This window comes from Pinus tabuliformis, chromosome 9, assembly GCF_031772625.1.
Source record: "Pinus tabuliformis cultivar Carrire ecotype Pingquan chromosome 9, CPIR1, whole genome shotgun sequence".
In the NCBI taxonomy this organism is placed as follows: Eukaryota; Viridiplantae; Streptophyta; class Pinopsida; order Pinales; family Pinaceae; genus Pinus; species Pinus tabuliformis.
The window spans coordinates 422,380,659-422,404,488 of record NC_142307.1 but is presented as its reverse complement, the minus strand read 5'-3'; the positions used below and the strand labels follow the sequence as shown (position 1 = coordinate 422,404,488).

The following is a 23,830-nucleotide window of genomic DNA, read 5'->3' as shown; positions in this document are numbered from 1 at the left end:
CTTGAAATAACACTTTGTTCACCTAGAAACATATCGCATAGTTTGGTAATAAAATACAACAATGGATTTTTTTATTAATATACAAAGGAGCACATATGCTTAGGAATGTGCATGTTCTTTTTAATGCATTTTCTTTTCTCAAATGTGAATGCCTTTTGAAGTTATGACTTGATAGGCTAGTTTTCAACTTGAATTGTAATTCAAAGAATCTCGAAGTTGTAGGAAAAATAACATGCTCACTTTATTAATAATGCATGTGAATTTTGTTTGAGCACGTTCTAGGGTGCCCCATTCAACGTTTTAGCCATCAATTTACTGCAAGTACCCTAATGTACAAGATTATTGGGAATAACTCTCTACCTGAAGTGGTCTTCACATAAGGGCTAAAATTCAAGTCAGTTCTCTAAAGTGTTCATCTATCTATGTACCGAAAGTGTGGGGCTTTTACTTCAATGCATACAATGCTTTACAAAAATTGTGCATTAAGTTATTTTTATCAAGTTGCACAAATCCAAGTCACTATTCCATGTAGACTTTCTTACCAATCCACCCTTTTAGAGAAGTACCCTTATTATCCATAAGTTGAATTGTACTTCATATTGTGCTACCACTTCCATTATTGTTATAATCATCATCATCATGACCATATATTCAAAGGCTTCATCATAGTAAATGCCTTCATATCATGTATTATGTTTGGCTACCAACCACACTTTGTATTTATTAATAGTACTACCAAAATTGTGCTTTATCTTGAATATCCATTTTTATCCAATTTATTTCTTGTTTGCAAGTAATTCTACTAAGTTTCAAGTTTAGTTCCTCTAAAATTATCGATCTTAGTTGCACAACTACATGTCATTCATCATCCTCAATTGCCTTTTTATAAGTATAATTTCCATCCATGCTTAATGTTATTTTTCAAAAGTCACACCTTATCTCACTATTGAGATTATAAATGAGAAAGAAATTGCAACTCCAATCAATGATTGATCAATGAACAAAAAACATGTCACAAGTGGGATTTAAATCAAAGTGAACAAAATAATAATTTCCCCTCTCAATTAGCCAAACTTTACCTAATTAACCACCCATACTTTACTTTATATTTTAAAAAAAGTGCAGGGATTACATAGTTGAAATCATCTTATATGACTTGATCACAAGGGAGCACTCTATTGGCTCTTAGAGAAGCCAGGCTTCTATATATTATATTGGACCTAGATTACATGATTCAAAGCCCCAAATTACAAAATTCATAAAATATCCTTTAGCAGAGCAACCAATATGAAAACCCAAACTCACTAGTACATTGTTACACCACAAAACATACAATCAACCACAACAAATAGACATAGAAAACATTAGGAATTAAATGAAGAGATGAGGGTAGAATCCCTGACACTTGATCCAGGGAGAGCAACATTGTCAGACTCACAGAGGAGGTAATCTTCAACATGATCCAATCTTGAATCCAACTTTTCCACTATGAAGCGTTGATTCCACAACATCCTTTTGATATCTTGTAATGTAGCAAAGACATTGTATCATTAACATGCTTGTATTTTAAGACAAGGCCAAGCAGGATCATCATACACATAATAATCCCAATCCACACATTGTGGAGTAGGAAAATTGTGTCCCAGAACTGAACATAGACCTTACATAAACAAACGATTTTTGCACAATCTGTGAGGCACAAACCCTCATCTACAGATTTAACAGTTTTTTGTCAAAAAGAATGGATCTTTTTCACTGGATCTTCACAAATTGGACAATAAATTGTGACATACACCTCTGCTCCAAAGGCTTCTTCATTGTAAAGTTTGCATCATCGAAAGAACAAGAAATTATCCTACATGAAGGTCCATGGTTTTGGGGATTGACGGGGCTCTTCATCACTCCATGGTTCCCAGATTTTGATGCTAACACCATGATTGTATCAAGGATGCCGGTTTGGGTTAGGCTACATAACCTTCCCCTTCACTTCTGGCATAATCAAGTGCTAGAAGGCATTGGAAATATCTTAGGATGCTACATAACGACTGACGAACAAAGGATGGAAGATCAAATCTATACTTTTGCACACATATGTGTGGAGGTGGACCTCAATAATGGCTTACCGGATCACATCAAACTGGCACACAACAAGCAAAGATGGACTCAAATTCTGGATTTCAAGAACACATCTTTTAGATGCCGAATATGTTGCCAAACATGACACTTACAAAATACATGCCTTGATGCCAATAACAAGCAGCGAAGGAAGAAGAAACTAGGGAAGCAACCAAAAGGATGGAAATTTCCCCCAAATGAACCAGATGAGGAAGTGGAAGAAGCAGAAAAGGAACCCATCCCGAATAAGGAAGAACAACACATACAAGAAAAAGAAGAAAATGTCGAAAAGACACACATACCAACAGAATTACAGGGCCCTACAAATCAGTTAATAAGGATACTTGAAGAAAAGGACAATGGAGGAATCAAACCTCAGCATGCTCCCGATAATTTAGACTCAGACAAGGAAACCTCAAGAATAGAAGAAAATCAGCTAGCTATTGTCTCATCCACGTCATCTCAAGGAGAAAGGCAAAAGGTTGAAAAGAAAAAATGGAGAAAAGCCTAACTTTTCTCCTCGCCTTTTAGTTGATTGTTTTTGTATGAACTTATGATCATCAATCTTTGAGTAGATGATGGACTTCTTGTAAGCACCTACAACATGTAATTTTGTTTTCATTAATAAAATTACGATTTTTTCATAGGGAAACAAAAAAGACCAAATAAGATCTTCATTTGCCACTAAATAGCTATAAAATTGAGAAACTGTTTTTTTGGTCCCCTAATATGCCCAAAGTCAAACGCCCAACTAAATACCTTCTCCATTATTTCAACCACCCATAGTTAATGTTATTCCATGAATGCTAAACGACTCTTAATAATTTCAACAAACTCTACATTCTTTTTATACACCAAAATATTAAAATATCTTCACCAACAGTGTAAATTCTTTTCCATGTATACTCAACTCTTTAAATTTTAATTAACTTATTTCTTATTTAATATTCCTACACATTAACATAGTTTTTTCTCTATAAGTGTAATTCTCTCATAAAATATAACACGATTCTTATAATCCGCCAAGCCCAACTTTCACTCTTCATCGCACATTAGCAACTCATGTGCAAACTCCACAAATATAAAACACTTCCAATTATACAAATTTGTTTGAACGAACATTCATGTTTTCGAATTTCCAAAATGATAACTATTCTATTTGGAGATACACACTCTCCGAAAATGATATGTTTTCTTTTTAATATACAGATATATTTTAGAAAGATTTTTTTCGGTGAAAATCACAAAAAATATCATAGAATATCATTTGTCGACGCGTTTGGAACTAACTAGTGTGATTCATCGTTTTATTTCGTATATGTCCATTGTTAAAAATAAAATATCACAAGTTTCAGAAAAAAACCTTTATGTTTATGGTGAGTCATGAACTTTATTAAACATTTCCACAATAAATGAAACACTTGTCATTCAAATGTCTATTGAAAAAAAAACATCATCTAACTAGCGCGTGCTTCTAAAAAAAAGTGACACGGTGAAAGGGGCCAAAACATTTCTTTTCACCTAGATCAGCAAAACAATCGGAATGTCGAGATCGATATGGTCCTCGCCAAGACTTTCGGAAAAGCCAAAAATCCCCATGAATTTCGCGAGAGATACCAACCAAAACTATTCTTCCACCACCATCATGATTTCTGTTTTGATTTTAACGAACCCTATCATTACAAAAAATTCCAACCCACCGGATCAATCACACGCAATTTACGCATTTCGACCAGGCCTGCCCGGAAAGGGTCGGGTGTTATGGCTCCGCATGTAAATATGTGACGGCAAACGATCGTATTCATTCAGTCAGGGCAGAGATACAGATTCGCCATCCCTGCAACTTCTGATCACGATCTTCATTTCCCGCTTTGCAGACGAAATTACTTCGCAGCAATGCCTTCTCGGAGCCTACCAGACGATAACAAAACAGAATTTTCAATTAACAGACGTGAAATCGAATTAAATTAAATGAGTAGCAAAGAAAATAAAATATGAGTTACCAGGGTCCAATCAGGCCGCATTTTATGTGACAAAACTGTAATCTTTTCAAGGGAATTGGGATGAGAGTCGTCTCTCCGACTGCAATTGCCATTGATCAAGTCAGGAGCTTGCGGCTTCTTATACCTGCTCACAACATCTTCAGAAAAAATGCCGGTGGCCGTATTTTCCATGAACAGGACTGTGGCTCTCTGGCAGGGGTCCCTGGAAACTGGGCGGGTGTTGAACAAGAAGGGCGTTTTCGTCGAGTATCCCCACGCCAAGAACGTCTGCTGGGGAGTTTCAAGAACGCGGGGGAGCTCGATCCTGTCCAAGACCTGCACGCAGTATCCCCACGAAACGGAAACAGTCCATTTTCGGCTCCTGTCGTAGCACATGCTTTGCTGGAGAATCCGGTCGGGATCGACCCGGGTGGCCTCCATCAGATGCCTCAGCGCGTCCACACGGGTCATGCGGGGGAATACGGACGCAACGTTGTCGAGATGGTGGAGAGTGACCAGGGGCGCTATTGGGTGAGCCGCGAGAAGCCCGAACAGATTTCCATGAATATCGAACTGTTCAAACGAATTGGATATGTTAGAAAAACTGAATTGAAAAAAATCAGAATAAACCAATCAATTGTGAAATTGCAATTGAAGCTGCACTGGTTGGATCGGCCCAGAAAACAGACAAACTATTCAAACGAATTGGATATGTTAGAAAATCTGAATTGAAAAAATTCAGATTTAACCAATCAATTGTGAAATTGTAATTGAAGCTGCACCGAGATAACAGACAAACTGTTCAAACGAATTCTCTCTGAAAAAAACTGTTCAAACGAATTGGATACGTTAGAAAATCTGAACAGAAAAAAATCGGAATAAACCAATCAATTGTGAAATTGTAATTGAAGCTGCACTGGTTGTATCGGCCCAGAAAACAGACAAAAATTGCAAGGAAATAAAATTGATTAAAAAAAATTTAATTAATCATATTGAGTGGTTTAAACGATTAGATAATTATTTAATCCTAATCAACTGAAATACAATGAAAAGTGCAATGAAATCTCTATTGTCTCCCATCATAAATAAAATTTAACCACCAAATTGCCCATCAAAGAGTAATTTTCCCATCGAATAAAACCAAAAATCTTCTCCCCATCAACATTCTACAATAAAATGATGCATTAGAGCTGCAGGAAACCGTCAAATTTCATAGGTGTTCCTGCCCTGTCTCCAATATCAATCAATTCTAATTAACTCATAACCCACCTGATGAAATCCGGGCTCTTTGGTTAGGGGCACCCCAAGCTCGGCCAAACAGGCCTGCACGCGCTGATCGCTGCCATACAAATAGGGGTAGCGGTGTAAGCACTGGTCCTGGGTTTGTGCGAGGGCTCTGGCCAACGGATAACTGATAGCAAATCCTCCCCCACCATACGCCATGCTATAAGAATGTATCGCATTCTGATCAGTCGATTCGGAGTTGCTGCCGATGTAGTAGTACTGATTGTGATCATATTTGGCGAGCACCCGCACCAGATTCTGCGGTACAAAAAGCGTATCATCGTCCCCCATCACAAACCACCTGACATCGGGGAGCCCGAGTCTGAAAGTCTCCGAAACAATTCGAGAAATCCGAATAGCAGAGCGAATTCTTTGGGGATGAGTGTACTTAAACCGGGAGGTATCCTCCGAGATTCTAATGGGCAACTTAGGATTGCCTGTTTCGTTTACAGGCCGATCCAACCAAACGAATCCCCGGGTCCGCCCGGGCTGCCACCATAGATCGATGTAGGGTTTTCTCTGCTGCCATTTCTGAGCCGAAGCTGCAATGCCAAAAACAATATGCTGCAAATTCGTAGCACTGGTTTCGTCTGAATTAATTTTTACCCCGGCGTTGCGCACTTTGACCAGAAATGCTAAGCAATCAGAAGATTGCCAACAGGGATGAGATGAGAGGACGAGAAAAGAGACATAGAAAAGCGAACAACAGAGAATAAGGACGCTTCTCCCCGACATTTTCACCACCATATTCGACTAATCCCATGCTTAACCCATGTCTCATATTTGTTAAATCTGTGAAGGGCTTCTGGAAGACGGGAGCTGAACTTTTGAAGGGCTTTATTGTGCGGCCTGTAATTTGGGTTGCCGGACAGATTTGTACCTTTAATTGCGGGTAATGGTGGGAAAACGCCGTATTTTAATGAGGGTACAATTTTCTCCCGAAACAATGAAATTTTAACTAAAATTCCTTAGGATGAACTATATTGGTTGGTTCGAAACACGTCGATAAATGAGATTCCATGTGATTTTTGCCGAAATCTTTCTCTAACTTGATATGGAGCACAGAAACCTAAACTTGATTATAAAACTCCTTACGTTGGTTGATTAGGACTTTTCCCCATTTTAATGGCATTTTGTTTGAATTAAAAACGTTAATTATTGTTAACAAAAGATCATTTATATTTAGCAGGTTTTTCACATTGTAGTGTGTTGAAATTCAGTAGTTTGTAAATTTCATTTATTTAGAAGTGTGATCAGAGATTTTTGGACTTCCCAACGAAACTGTGCAAGCGTGAATCATGAGTCTGTTTTTAAAGTATAAAATTACAATCCGAACAGACCAACAGATTAATAAAATTCCACAAAAAACCTATGCAAGCGTAAATCATGAGTCTTTTTTTAAAGTATAAAATTACAATCTGAACAAACCAACAGATTGATAAAAATTGCACCAAAATCCTTCATTTGCGGAATTTTAAAAAAGTTAAAAAGGGTCCGAAATAGTCACGGAGGAAAGACGTGGAACTTTTTGTTTACATTGCGTGTGTGAAAGGTAGGCGAGAAAGTAACAACAATTGCGAGCGTTCACATGGAAAAGTTGGCCACAGCGATTCCAATCACGGGAGACATTCAATATTTGTTGACCCGATCATCTTGCAATTTGTCCACACGCGGACGGCTTTTGCTCTGCAGAAAATTGTACCCTTTTTCACACAAAAATCAAATGTAGAAATATATGAAGTTGACGACTATTCAGGGCTGAATAACATGAAAATTATGACTGTATAACATCAACGATATCATGTTATGTTTACATTCAAGGTTCAAGAAAGTCTTTACGTTAAAGGTTAGGAAAGTCTTTACGTTAAAGACTTTGTTAGACACAGGGTACATATAAATGTATTTGAACAAAAAAATCAATTCTTACAAAATATTGGACAAAGGCAAAAAGAAAAGTTATAGGGCTAGGAACACAAAAATACAACTTCCGATATGAAGTTTTTAAGCCACTATTTGTTTAGGAATTACTGCATCATTGTGAAATTCCCATAGACTCAATTTTGGGAAATCTATTTTTAAGTTGTTGTTGACCTCATGGTTCAACGAAATTGGATGATGGCAGATTAATACATTATATCTCAATTCCATCACATTACTATTTGTATCCACCCCTAGGATTTCTACAATGGTCTAAGCTATGCAAGAACTAGGATAATCACTATAAATGCTACAAAAACTCAAAGACTTAAAATCCTGCTTAAAGAGAAATGATTGACTGAAACAAATTTAAGTCATAAGAAAAATAGAAGAATTGAAAAAACAGTTAGAGACAAAATGTTGTGCAAAAGAACCTAATGCTTTCTAGCACATGAAGCAATATTGCGTAGAACTACCCTACAAAGTTGAATACACAGGAAAACCATGTAAAAACAAAGCTATTCCAATGAACGAAGACTATAGAAAACTCTGCCAAAGAAAAATTCAAGATCTCTTAAAAAGAAGACTAATATGAGAATCTGATAATCCATGGAATTGTTATAGATTCTATGTGAATAAGCTTTTTGAACAAATCAGAGGAGTGCCTAAACTAGTAATAAATTATAGGTAATTAAACAATGTTCTCGCTAATGACACGTTCCTATCCCTCACAAAGGAAATTTGATATCGAGAATTGCAATAGCCAAGATATTTTCAAAATTTGATATGAAGTCAGGTTTCTAGTAGGTTTCAACCTAAGAAGAAGATCGGTTAAAACAACCTTCAGTGTCCCCTCTCGAAATTATGATGGGAATGTCATGCCATTTGGATTGAAGCATGCTCCTTCCAAATTTCAAAAGGTGATGGGTCAAATGTTTAAGCCAACTTTAATTGGCTTATTGTATATATTGCTGATGTTTTGATATTTTCTAGATCAATTGATGAACATTTCAAGAATGTACATAAATTTAAACAAGTTGTCAAAAGTAGTGGTTTAGTTCTCAGCAAAAAGAAGATGGAAATCTTCCAAACCAAGGTTAAATTCCTTGGGCACATTATTGAAAATGGTCAGATTTCTCTTCAGCAGCACACAGTGGCATTTGCAGACAAATTTCCAAATGAAATAAAGGACAAAACTCAATTACAAAGATTCTTGGGTTGTCTAAACTATGTCTGCAACTTTTATTAAGACTATGCAAAAGGTAGGAGGATTTTAAATCAAAGACTGAAAAAGAACCCAAAACCATGGAGTATGGCGCACACAACTACTGTTAGAAAAATAAAAGAAAAGGTAAAAATTCTTCCTATCCTCTATGTTTCAGATGAAAGTTTCTCAAAGATTGTTGAGACATATGCCAATGATATAGGATGGGGAGGAATCCTCAAACAGCTCAAGGAAGGCCAAGAAAAAATTATCTAATTTGCCTCAAGGGTATGGAACCCTACAGAGAAAAACTATTCGACCATTGAAAAGGAAATGAAAGCTGCCTGGAATTGTATTGATAAATTTCATATACATCTAATAAATGAAAGATTCTTTCTCAAAATCGATGCTTCAACCATGAAGAAGGTGTTCACCAATGATGTCAAGAAACCAGAAGAGTCAAAATTTGCGTGATGGCAAGCTCTCTTCACAAACTTTGATTTTGAAATTGGACACATCAAGGGCAGTGAAAATTGTATTCCTGATTTTCTCAGCAGAGAAAATATTCAAGAACAACCACATCTAATGGTTATAGTAACTGAATGAGATCCTACTCTTAGTCATGAAACTTTTGGAGAAATTCAAGATTCTATGAATTGGGAAGATTATATGAATTCCTGAAAACTAACCTGGTAGCCTAGAAACACTCAGGTCTTAGAGTGAATCTCCAACCTCATGGAGATCTACAACATTTGGTCCCAGAACGTAAGGTTTAACCAAAATCTAGCAAATGGATCCATGACATGGTTTTTGACCATTCTAGACATTTGGAAAACCTAGCAGAAGAAGCCTTAAATCTTCATTTTAAAGATCTGAACATAATTTGGGGAGAGGAAAATAACATATTTAATATTTTTCACAAATATTTTGTGATAAATAGAGCCAGAGATAAAAAATTCCATAGACTCATGTGGCCTCAACATAATCTATAACTTATTTTTTCTAATTATGTTTATGATTTCTCTGGATATAAAAAGTTATCGTGGAACCTCCTTTGCAGAGACAAATCAGATGGTACCTATTATACTCTTAAAATTTGGAACACTATTTGACACCCAACTACTACATTGTCCAGATCGGTTAAAAGAATGGTGGACATGGTTTGACATCAACAAAACTGCTATGGACCCTATTTATTTCTAATCAGATTATAGACAGGCATACAAAGAATATATGGACTGCTTTCACCAACCTTATAAAACTGTAGCAGATCTGAAAATATTCATGGATGATGGGATTCTTTTAGATTCCATGGTTAAACATCACCAATGGTTAGTCATGAAAAAAATAAAGCATCAAATAGTACTAGGGAAACCCATGATAGTTTGAGGCATCTTTTCTAAAGTATGTAACACAAGTGGAAAATATTCCAAACAAAGATTCCCTTGCACAAATATGTTGGGGACATAACTATTGTACCTATATTTGTTTCTCGTGGGCTTTGCGTGATAAAATCACCCACTGTGTGAAATAATGTAAAAGTATAGTCACTTGATGATGAGTTTGACCGATATCATGGGATTCTGATAATATCTCCACCATGTAAATAAAGGTATTGTGGGCTTCCTTACATATCCACTTTGTATACTTGTTGGACGATTCGTTATCCCAAAAGCCACTATTATAAAACTTTACCAAATGATTCTCTGAGACTCCGACCACTACTCTGATGATTGGTGCAGTTTGACCCACATCTTAGAGCATCTACAGAAAAAATATTAGTAAATATTAGTAGTACCATAAGATGTGGCTTTTTCTCCTCTGAATTCTTATAAATAAGGGTGAGGAGAGCCATTAGGGGCATTGAGAATTAGAGAGTTGGGAAGTCTAGGTGTCTAAGAGTAAGATTATCCCTACTCTGCATCCACGTCTTGAGGGCGATCTGCTTGCATCATGGAAAAATTCTTTAGTCTATAATCGAGTCATAGAGATTCTAAAGTCTGAGAAACCTACGCATCAGGACCTGTGAACCTGGAGAGAACCTAAAGTGGCTTGACCTTTTAGGAAAGAGTCTTTTTGGTTTGATTTCTCGAATTCATAGACAAAGTCTACAAAAGGCCAAGAAGCCTTCAGTTTCTAGCTTGCTTCGAGCTAGTATAACTGGTAAATGTCTTACCAGTCAATCGTTGGTAGAAATTGAGACTCTATGATTGTAAAATCCATCTATTGTGAAAATTAATAAAAAAATAAGTTATTATGCCTGTGTTTATATCTCCGTTGCATCTTTTGAATAAGTGAAGTTCATATGAAGTTCATCAGAGGTTCGCTTAGGATCCTCGAGTGTAGGTTTGCTCATATAGGTAGGAGGTCATTGAAAGAGCTTATTTTGCATTAGATATGTTCGAAGGTTTGTGTAACTCAATTAATAATCATTTTTCCAAGCTTCATTCTCCGTCGAAGGAAGCCTCTGCCACCAGCATGGTCCAAATTGGTATCAGAGCCAGTAATGTCTGTTTCATCGAGTAATTCCAAAAACACCTTCTTATTAAAATGGAAGCTGGAAGAAAATTTATATCTTTCTGTGAAATTCAGGAAAAAGAACAACAAAATGATAGCCTTGATATACAAAATCTTTTTGATAAGAAGAATAGCCTTCTTCATGATGGAAACTTCCTACAATCAATCCTTCTAAAATCTACTCAGATCTATCCGTTTTTCATTTAAAATCCATTATTAGAGTTTATGTCAAAGCATGTGTAAGCCAAATTCAATAAAATGCAGAATCCATCCAGACTATTCCTTTACTAGATCCCAAAGGACTACAAAAAGAAGCCTAGAAGCATAACACATCTTATGTTCATCTTGGTTGTATAAGAGTAGGGATCTCCACCTTAACCCACAGAGGGTTGAATACGTTTGCCTTGGCTACAATCAAAGACTTGACACATAATAAATACACTAACTGCCTACATGGTGGAATTTTTGTACCCCTCTCAAATGGCCTAGTTTGGTTTGATTGTTATCCAAACTTCATGTACGTATTTTATGAACACATCAAATATATTTTATAGTTGCAGATCAAAAACTCCAGATTTGATATGAAGAGAAAAAGGACAAATATTTTATTACATATAAGGGGTTGCTTTCGACACACAAATACAATTTATCCTACAGTTTTACATTCCTCAAGACAAGATTCTAAGTCAAGTGTTGTAGTTATTATGGATGAACAAAATAAAAAAATAGAACATCAAATGATAAAATGGGAATAGTTGAGTTTCCCTAAGAATTGGGTAGTTGACATACCCAAAACTCCCAAAATTCAGAATATAACTTCTGCTTAGAAAAAAGAAGATTCCTCCTCTACTATCTTATCCTTTCCAAGACACCCTACCATTCCCAAAATAAGGATATACAGATAAATAGAAGAATATGGAAACTCACAACCCAATTTTTTTGAAGCATCCATAGAAGATTCATCATCTACCTGTACAAATTGTGTCCACACCGAGTCATTTGAGCTTGCTCAAGTTTTAAATTTTTCAAAGTTACTAGTTAAATGTCCTACTTGTCAGTTATTGGTTAACTTATAGTCTCTTGTACATATTATATCTCATGATAACCGCAACCAAAGAATGGGCGAATCAGCATCCGCCATGCTGAAAAATTCATCTCCAAATCCCAAAAGCACTGATATCTCATTTCCTCATAATTTTATCCTAGTAATACATGAAATTTCATCTCTTGAGAATGAATACCCCAGGCTAATTGAAATGTTTAACAAAATGATACCTCTCGACATGCCTAGATATGGACTTGGATACTTAGAACAAATGGATGAGCTTATTCCATCTTACAGATTCAAAAATCTTGTTTCCAAAGATTGTAAAAAGCAATCAAAACCATAGATGTATAAATTATTTTATCTTATGGAAGGCTAGCCAAAAAACAAGGTTGATATAGATTGGATGAAAAATATATTAAATTGGGACTTATTTACTCATTCAGATACAGAAGAATTCAACATCTCTACATCTTTAGAAGAAAAAAATAATCTTTCATTATCTTGGAAAGATTATATGGATCATAAAAATGTACGAATCTCCTTTTATGAATGGAAGGGAACAAAGGATAACATGGATGTACATATGATATCTGTAGCATCCTCATCTACCTCCACTAAACATTATTGGACAACTATAGATGGCACAAAAATTGAATCTCCCACTATTTTTCCTCCTTATAAAGGAATCACTCTTGAAGACATAGGAAAGATTGCTAAAGAAGTACCATTAGTTCTAAAAGATAACTCTGCCATAGGGATTGAAGGCAGAATACAAAAGGTTGGTGAACAAGTAAACTAGACTAATATTGATTTAAAGGGTATAGAAATGCATACATCCTCAACCAATGCACAAAAATACCAAGTAGACACTCTTCAAGTTTCTGTAAATAGTGTAAATAAGAGTTTGAATGAATTTCAATTATCCATCTCTACTATAGAAGGGTTTGTCAGAGAAGGATATAATGAAGCAAATGCATTATTGGCAAAAATGGAAAACCACTTTGAAGAAATAGGACATGAAGTACATAGAGGATTTATCTCAACCCATGAAAAGAATGATGACCTTTCTTCCCAATTTGCAAAAAATACCTTTGACAAACAAAGAGAAAGCAATTCCTTCTTCATTACTATTAAGCCATCCAATACAAATATAATTTGTTCAAAAGTTTGTAGATAAATTTCCTAGCTTGCTTCCAGAAGAAAAAGAAAAAAAAACCAAAATCTTCATTTGAATCCCATCTCCTACCAGTTTATGAACCACTTCACAACCAATACTCTCGTTATCATGCACCTGATCTAAGTGGTAAAGGAACGCTGCCTAAAACTCAAACATTTTTAAATGAAAGCATTTATGCTCCTTCCTCTACTTCGTCATTAAAATGTGAAAGCATGGATCTTCCTTTTCTACTTTTGACTTAGTCTACTCTGTTAACAACTAACAATTGCTCCAAAAGGTGTAAGGGGACCCCGATATGATTTTAAAATTGAAAAAACAAAAATTTTACCTAGAAATTAATTATTTATGTAATAAAATATATTTTTATGAACATAAAAATTGTATAGAATTATAATTAAAATTATAATAAATTATTATAATTATAATTTTATACAGTACATTTGACATTTTTATAGAATTTATAAATTAATTGTTTATACAATAAAATATATTTTCATGAACATAAAAATTGTTTAGAATTATAATCGCAATTATAATAAATTATTATACTTATATTTTTATACATTGATAAATACATTAAACAATCAATTGTTCACGTACCGATCAATGCTTTGCAATTTTGAATTTTTCATAATCTATTTTTTCTAGTTCTAATTTAGCTATAAATAATTTTCTACAAACATTTAAAATATAAAACTAAAATAAAATAGATTAACCATCTTAATTATCACTATAAGAAGTTCAAATAGCTAAACATAAGTTTATAATACTAATAATAATGATGCAATAACCAATTGATTATTGATTTAATCGAGAGTGTAATGTTCTTATCCTCACACTAAGAGTACGAAAAAATAGAGGAATTCTCTGCTAATCCACTAATTGATTTGTGTTTACTGTTCAAAAATGTAAGTTCAATTTAAATTCATACTCCTGGAAATACACACTGAGTACTCTATAGCTGGAGTTTAGTGCACTTGAATTTCATCTTTGAAAGGGCTTGGGTTGAATTACACTTGAATTTTTGTGTTTACTGGTGATAACTATATTTTCAGTTTATATTCATACTTCCTGAAAACACACACTGAGTATTCTACAGTTGGAGATTATTACACTTGAATTACAATTGGAGATTATTACAATTGAATTTCAATTTTGACAGGGTTTGGGTTGAATTACACTTAAACTATAGAGCTTAATGGGAGGCTTCCAAGAGTGTTACCATTTGCATGTTGTGACAGGTACATGCCACTATGGAAGGGTTTTTTTGTGTTTTGCACCTTCAGCAAAATAGTGAAAAAAATATGGAGGGAGAGATGGCCAAATGGAAAAACATGAACCCTACCTTTATGTACTAAAAGCATAATACCTAGACCTTGGCTGCTCTACAAGGTTGAAAGCAAACATAAGTTCAAGAACGAACCAACAGAAACATAAGTGCACAAGCCCACCCTGTAACATAAATGATAAAGAAATCTCTTCTAAGCTCTGATTCTCAAGATGGCCACTTTCTTGAGACTCAAATAACTCCCTCATGTCTCCATCCATGGACTCTGAATCAGAACTTGGCTTCAGTCCCACATTCTCCTCAGAAATAGGGCAAGAATTTGGGTCTGGATCAGTTGTGTCACAATGTTGCAAGCCTTGAGCCACATCTAGTCCTTGATGATCCCTTGCAGCCTACACAACAATCATTCATGTAATAGCTTCTGATAACATACATGCAAAATATGCCCTCAACCTGCACAAGTCAAGATTGTTCTTTAAAAGAAGACCTACTAAAGACCCATGGCTTCTTACCATGTGCTTCCTTGGCTTCGGGACCTTCAAGAGAAGGATCATTACCTTACCCAGAAAGCCTTCAACAACATGCCTAATCCCCGAGACCGGTCTCAGCTCTGATTAGATCAGGAGCTTGTTCGAGGATGGGGAAGCCATAATGACCCAACTCACCTTATGAAAGGCCACACTCTAAGTAGCCAGCTCCCTGCCTTAATTTTTTTTCTTGAGCTAGGCTGAACCTAGACTAGGAGCAGACCTTTTTTTTTTTGTCAATGTGAAAACATAGAAATAACTATGTAATAACCCAAAATATCACAATCTTCAATTCATCCTTTTTCAAATTTTCCAAACTTAAGTTCATTTTTTTTATATTTAAATTTGTTAATGTTACAACCATCAACAAAGTGGATATTCCTTCACCCAAAAGCGTAAGAGGGCAAATCAATCATATTTAAATTTAATTCTCATGTAATTTGTACAATTCACGTGTTTACATGGCCCTGAGTAATGAAATACAAGTTGTAACAAGCAAACCCCAATGGTGGAAGAAAACCAAAAAAAATGTGACTTTTGCTTCACATGCAGATGGTCTGGCCATGCTACTTTATGTTAATTATATAGGAGCCATGATCTCTGAGGATATGGCCCAACTTTAAAGCATATATTGCATGAAGGGTCATGATTTTCCACTTACAGATAGGTCATGTTTTTCCATTCTACCACTACTGCAAATTATTATTTCATTCTCCAAAAGAATGCCATCTCAACCCTGGATCATGGGGTATGTGTTAAGTACAAGGAACTCTTCTTATCAGCAGATCTTTTTGTTGTTTATGAAATTAATTTAACAATCCACCTCCCATTTTGTGGGGTGTGGTACTAGGGAAACAAATTTTACACCATCCAGAAATGTAGGTTACTCAAGAATGTTATCCCTTGTTCATTAATGTGCTCCTATCTGTTTCATATCCACTGGAAAGCAGGTAGCCATAAAGAATATGATTCCATGTATCCGGGACACCAGGTAGACACCAGTGGCTGCAATCTTTCTTGTGGAGTGGATCTAGTCCATGCCCATTCCCCAAATAGTACAATGAGGAATGACCATCCTTTCTGAATTCGGTCAAATATGTTATGTTTAATGATTGCACATTCTTCTTGCCATTGAGTTGTCTGATTGCTTCAGACATGATCTGGTTACTTACTGGCTCCCATTGAAACCAAGTAGAATTAAACTCTATCCAAGTTTCCTTATGACACTTCCCTCTAGTTTTCCAGGACCCTCCTCTGCATTTTAAGATGTTGAAAGACACATATATGAGATTAAGCTTTTAAATACAAGTATACCCTTAAAAATCTTCAAATCCTACCATTTAAGAGGAAAGCATGGTGTAATATTTGAGTCATGAGCTTGTGACCAATTCAAAATCAAAATCACATAGAAGAATGGTTCTATTTTCTTTTTTCACATCTAGTACATAGATATTTCATCCTATGAATTGAAAGCATTTTCCATGGACCAATGAGGCCAAAATTATTTGAAGTGAACAAGAGCATAGTTGCACAAGAACACATGGTTTTTTGTTTCTTGTTTTTTTGTTTTTTTGTTTTTGTTTTTTGTTTTGTTTTGTTTTGTTTTGTTTTTTTGTTTTTTTGTTTTTTGTTTTTGTTTTGTTTTGTTTTGTTTTGTTTTTTTTTTTTTTTTTTCGTTTTTGTTTTTTTGTTTTTGTTTTTGTTTTTTTTTTTTTTTTTTTTTTTTTTTTTTTTTTTCAGATTTGACATGTTGGAGAACCCATTCAACCCATGTCTTCATTACTCTCTGGAGTGTGGTTTCGACATCCATCTTCATGTCCACAATATTTCCCTCCTGGAAATAACAACCCCTGCAAAAAACTTCTGTCAAAAAATTCCATTCCCTTAAACTGGCATAGTTTTTTTATCCTCAAAAATGAAATATCAAAAACCATACATACCCTCTAATTATCTTTTCATAGTTCCACCAGTGTCCTGTGTTGAAGATGAGCACATCCCCATTAGACCAGAGATGTGAAGTATAATCTAGGGTGTCGACTATCAGCGTGGTTTAGACCTCATGAGGAACTCCTCTAGGTGGGCAGCCTTGGAAAACCAGAAATGGTGCCCTGTAATACTCTATTGTACAATTTTAATCTACAAATCTGAAGGACAGAAATCCCTTGTGTTTTGTGATGGGATTTCCATTGACTTCATAAATCTGATTCTTGTTCAGAATTGCTTTTGCAAGCATGCAAATCAGAGACTCCCATTGGTTCCTCCCAATGGAATCACCCACAAACACCACACGTTTGTTGTAGATCCTCTCCAAGAAATCACTTGTATTGAACCTGAAGTTCAATTCAAACAGGACATTAAATCTATTTGATGAATGTTGAGAAGAATATAAGTTCAGAAAAATACAGAGACAAACAAAGCAATGATTTCAAACTTATAACCACTCAACATTTATCAACATTGTATACTGGTGCTAACCCTTTCTACTCATTGAGCATTTTATGAACAATTATCATATCAATGGCGGTTGGTAAACTGGGTGCAAATTTGATGAATGTGCATGAACTCCCGATGACAATGGAATCTAAAAATACATCATATTATTTGCAAAATTCTATTGCTCTCAATGGGGTTGGAGTTTGACGATCAAGACAGTGGGATGTGATGCCACCCACCAAGGTTCAATTCCCTTGGAGAAAGGAATAATCGTTGAGATCAGGTGCAAGTTCTGGGTGATTTCAATTCCCTTGGAGAAAGGAATAATTGTTGAGATTAGGTGCAAGTTCTGGGTGATTTCAATGGAATAGTGCACCCTGTTCTAAAAGCTTAGCTAAACATAAGCTAAACAGAAGATCCTTGTGTTCAGTGGTTTGTTGCACTTCGAAAACAAAAAGAATCATTTGTCCATAACTTCTAAAATCACCTATAAAAAAAAAAAAAAAATGATATTTTTACTTTGAGCTAGCAAAACTCAGAGCTCCAACCAACAAAGCCTGGCTTGCTAAACATCCTAAAATCTGAAGCGAAGCATTTTTCATTATGTGGTTAGGAAAACAACCACGTTATCACAGTGGCAGACAAAGCTTAGGGTTCAAATAAAACACCCACAATAGTTCGATGGCTTAGCAGGTCACACCAGTGACTTACTAATAAAAGTGCTATAGTAAGATTATTTTAGTCTAGAATTCCATTGAATTGGGAATTTTCATAGAAATCAAACACCACAAGGCAAGATTGTTATAATCAATGTTGGCCTAATAGGGTTTTATAGCCACTAGAGGTCTCTTAGGTGGGTGAAAGTAATCCACTATTGTGGGTTCAATATTCAAATCCTCCAAAAAACTTCAGTCACAATTGAGTCAAGGAAAATGGCCACTAGGTCACTCTGTAAAACTATGTACCATCAATAAATAGAACAAATGGACATATGCCTCACAAATGTAATAGAGTCCCTATGGAGAGTGAATCCATAGACAATTTAATGTTCAGAAAAGGGTATTAGAGGGTGGTTGATACATTGTTGCATTGAAAACAATAATTTCATTTTTTTTCAAAATTACAATTTTTTTAAATTGCAATTTTGAAAAGTTCAGAAAAGTAGAATGTTAAGCCTTAGTTACTAGATTTTGGATTGGATTTTACATTGAGGCTAACTGCGAGAAGCTCCGCACTGAGCAAGGCAGTCATCTATGGTCGTGAATTTTACAGACATAATGAAATTAACATGCTCAAATTCTTCGAGTCAGTTTCAACTTCCACTGGGATCAATTGCTCACCTCTAGAATACCTTTCTCTAATGAAAATCTTTAGAGGAATGACCATAGACATTGCAAAATGAATGAGCAAGAATCCAACAAAAAGGCGTGAGAGTACGATTCCGTGATTTCTAGTGATGTCGAAGGTGAGTAAATAAACGACCATGATGACTGCTATGACATTGAATGTAGAGAAGTTCTGAGCTTCTTCTTTCTCTTCTCTTTCGTTGACGAAACAAGGAACATGGCATAGAAAGAGCATGGAAGTCATGCACATGATGCCTAGGATAAGCGTGAGCATGAGCACAAAAGAATATGGGATGCTAGTAAAGAGGATGGTACAGGGGTTGTTGAAAATGGCAGTGCTAAGAGTGATGTAACCCTTGCTATTTCCACCACAGGCCCTTTGTTATTGTGGAATTTTTTCATGCACATCAAAAGAAATGCCATGTTCATCCAGTTGGTGTTGTTACCTCCATGCACATATGTATGTACATCTATCCACATGAAATTTACAATAAGTAATAATCCTTACATTAAGAGAATATAAATCAAGAAAACCAACAACAAAACCTAAATGAAAAAGAAAATAAAGAAATCTCACCTTCCAATAGGGCAAGGGTTGAATCCTCTGGTTGAGCACAAGCAGTTGTGTGCCATAACTCAAAAACCCTTTGAGAGAACCAATGAGAAAAATGAGCAACGTGGGTAAATAATCAAAAGAAAACCTTGCCACAAGATTGAAGGCCTTTTAGACATCCTTGGCAACACAAAGGTTATTCAACTGAACTTGGTTCACATAAAGAATCGATTCAGGCACCACATAATTTTTAGAGAAGGTGTAATTATTCCCGGAAATGGCCTGCACCTAGATGGTTGTCACAAACCCAACCCACTTGATCATGACCCCATATGTCGGTGGAGGACCCATTGCAAAAACATGATGTCTGTCAATCAAAATCTGTGGAGGAAGACAAAGTCATTGTTAGACTACAAGACAAATGTCATCCCAAAGGAAAAAAGGTAGACGAAGATTGGCTTGACCATTTTGAAGAAGAGATGCCTATCGACGTAAAAATGATTTCATTTTCAATATGATCATTTTTTGCCACATACATCACCTAATTGACAAATAGAGAGACCAATAGAGAGGGAAAAATGATTTGTTTTATGTTTAAATTTTATGGTAAGGAATTGAGAATGAGAGATAATTGTTCTAAGTGGTGTTTAGTATTCATAAATCTCTTACAATCTTAGTGACAACATCTCTTAATTTACCCAATAATCCACTATTAGCTTCTTCTATATTTTTAAATTAACAAACTTAAAACAAAATTATTTATAGCTAACCAACATAGATCCATATTAATCACGGATCTAACATGAGTCGAGATCAAATTTCTTTCAGGTGCAAACTTATTTAGAGTGCAAAAAATAATGTGTAATTTTTTATTGTTCAAATTGTAGGTTTTAACCCCGTACAGAAATTAATTGCATACTAATTCTAAAAACAAGAAATAAACAAAGGCGAGATCATAACACAAAACAAATATACATAGAGATTTTCCCTGGATCCCAAAATCGGGACTACCAGATTGAATTTTCATTATGTTCCTTTCAATGTTACAATACATATATATACATGCCGAAGCATCCAATACCATGGACCGAAAACCATTGCGCCCAAAACCATGTGCGAAACCCAACACAAATTGTATTTTTGAATGTTAAAGAGATTACATAACATGTGCATTTAACCATTTTATCAACACATTAAACTAGTTTTTTTGTTATTAATATATTTTTAAGTATAAGTCAATATTAATTCATATTAAAAAAATGTATTCATAGTCCACATTGGATATTTTATTCTATCCAACACTAAAACACTTTTATTTTTTTCCTATATATAAATATATATGAAGTTGATATTACATTTTAAAATAGTTTTGAAAAGTATAAGATTTTAATATCTTACATATTTTTTTTTACCTCTAAGTACTTTACATGAAATTATAGTAGATCATATGGAAAACTAATTAAATATAATATTTTCTTTTTCTTTTTCATTAGCTGACATTTCTTTTCAATTTAGAGAATATTTTGTTTTTATTTTAAGACATATAGATATACTTACACATCGCCTTCACATTGAACTGTAAATTGAAGTTGTCGACTTAATAACAAATATATGTTTATAAAAAAATTCATCAATAAACATATAGTTTAATAATCACTTTTTTGAATAACCAATCTAATAACTTTTCTTAAGCTTTTCTTAAGCTTACTACTATGATGCATCCATTCTAGAAGCTTATAATACTTTGAAAGAGTAGAATCCGCATAAACTTGCAATTTGTTGAGACAATGATCTAATAAATTATCAATACTCTCACTTCTTACTCTCACTTCTTACTCTCACTTCTGGTGTAATGTATTAGTTATGGTGATGTAAATTGGGATGGCCTTATCCTTCTTGTTTAGCTAAAGAATATGAATGATGCAGCAAAACTGCATCTTTTCAAAATTCCAAGTGGACTTGTGAGTTATGGGCCGACGTACACATCGGAATCATTTGAGTCAGCGGACTTCTCAACAAAAATAAAAAAACCATAGCCGCAATATAAATTTACATAACTCGAGAAATTTAAATTAATTAAATCCCCTGTTTAATTAAAACCATTGACCCCAATCACTTTAGTGGAACTCAAAACAAATTAACTTCCAGTTTAAAACTCACTTCGTTCGAAACTTATGCTAACCAACACACATCTCTCAGAGCGATATCCGTCGGATCTCGTCCATACACAATGAATGGTTGTGATCGATCCAGAATTCAACTATATCAAATTGTATTCCATAAAATATCACCTCTGCTTTTTATATTAAAACTCGTGCACTTTTCGATGTGATTACTGTCGAATCTGATCCTTTCAAGTGAATGGTCACGATTAACTGAGATATTAACTCAGTTCTATAATTTATCGCATCCGGTTTTGGAATTAGCCTCTACACTTATTGGCACACGATAACCATTAGATCTAACAGATCTGTTGATTGGATGGTTCTGATCTCTTTCTGGGTTTCTCATGAATTCGTCGGGTTTCCACCAAACTTAGCACTTCTGCCAAGTTATTTAGTCTTAATCCGCTTTCAATCAGTGATCAACAACTTAACACCTTTGTTCAGGCGATCATTAAACAACAAACTCCACACATGATTTCCTGTTTTTAACAGAAACTTAGCCTATGATTTAAAGGATCAACGAAATCAAATCACATGATAAAATATCACGTAGAAACACGTTTTGAACACAAACTTCTTTCAATCATAACAATATTTACATAAATGTACAGAACACCTCGTGCTCTGACTTATTCTCACTACCACTTAGCTATCTCTAACACTCTGTAAATTCTGTCTAACCCTCTAACACTCTCCTCTCTCTCTTTCTCTAATCTTTAATTATTCAAAAGATAACAATTTATACAAATATTGATTCATGAACCAATTTAGTTCAGATCCAACAATCTCTCACTTTCTCCTAAAGTATCTCTTCAGCTCCACTCTTTTCTCAAACAAAATCCTAAATAGAGCTTTTCTATCCCTCAAATCCTCACTCTTCCGAGGATTACTCAATTGTCTCTAAGATCTCTACATTCACGACATATTCTCCATAAATAAATTTACAATTAAAATTTCCTCAAACTCAACTAAACTTAGGAAAATAAATAGAATGATTAAGGGAACCCACACCCTTTAGTAAAAGTGAAATAAGACTCATGGGTCTTATAAGATTTGATGGATGCTCCTGCATCAAACTCCCTGAGTTGAAATAATTCATGGACTCCTGTTCATGAGTCACCCAACTTCTCCTGTTGCAAACTTCGTCAGATTTCATCTTCCAACTAGTTGTCTGACCTCTTTCAATTGCAGGTGCATTTACTGCCTTCTCTCTTTCTCCTGGATGCCAAACCTTACTTTGTAACTTGCCATCTCTTTCATCATGCTGCTGCTCCATTTTTTCTTTCACTATTGCTTTAGTCTTTCAAGGTTTCCAAATATTATGTTGTTGTTGTCCTCTCTCTTTGCTGATACAAATTTCTTTTATTAATTTCCCTTCTTTACTAGTTCTCTTCTTGACTGACTTCTTCATCCACAATTTCTCGATTTTCTCTTTACACTTTACAACCTTTCTGAAACACATGGACCTTAGTTGAACTCCATTGTCAACCAACTACTGTTCATTCTCTTTTGCCATAGAAATTATGAAATTTCTATCCAATTTTACTTCACCTCTTTCATTTACAGCTTGTTGGTTGCACTTTACAGCTTCCCCTTCATTGCTATGAAAGACAATCGTTTCCTCTATATCATCAGGTTCACTTAATAACTTTTCCATCAAATTAAATCTTCCTTCATATTCAATAAGCATGTCATTACATATGGCTCCTATTTCTTGTATAAAATAGAATTTCCATCACAATTGTCAGATTTAAAATTACTATTCTTTTCATTCTCCACAGATAATTCTGTCATCAAGTCTTTATGCTGATTTTCTGCAAAATTCATGAAACTGTCAACAAATTTTATTTCAACACTTTCCTCTGCATTGATGATGATGATGGTTAATGTCCACTAAGACCAAATTGGTCTATCGGACCTATAATTTTCTTTCTTATTTCTAATTGTCTGGCTCCTCGTCTTTCTTGGCGAGATTGGTGCTGTAGCTTTCTTATTTTTCTCTACGGTGTTCCAATTTTCTTTATCTTGCATCTCCTTCATCTCTTCTGATTCTTGAGACATTGGTGTCTTAGCTTCGCAATCTATTGTGTTTGTCCTTTTGAAGATAGTCGGAGAAGAAGTTTGGTCTAGGAGATCTGCTTTGCTATTAAATGAAGATTTATTTTGTGTGGTATTCGAACCCTCATAACTATTGATGCTTGAGGGGTTGTCGAGTTCACTCTTTTGTTGTTGGGTGCCTCTTGCTTGTCTTGAGAGTTGTTTCTTTCTTGCTCG

At 35.0% G+C, this 23,830-nt stretch overlaps 1 pseudogene across 1 annotated transcript; it reads right to left on the bottom strand.

The window, feature by feature from the left end:
• Positions 1-3,524: 3,524 nt before the first annotated feature.
• On the bottom strand, positions 3,525-6,162 carry LOC149148947 (uncharacterized; annotated as a pseudogene). Its single transcript, XR_016262781.1, has 3 exons — positions 5,367-6,162; positions 4,119-4,670; positions 3,525-4,026 (listed from the first exon to the last, which is right to left on the bottom strand). The product of XR_016262781.1 is annotated as an uncharacterized LOC149148947 (transcript).
• Between the last annotated feature and the right edge of the window lie 17,668 nt (positions 6,163-23,830).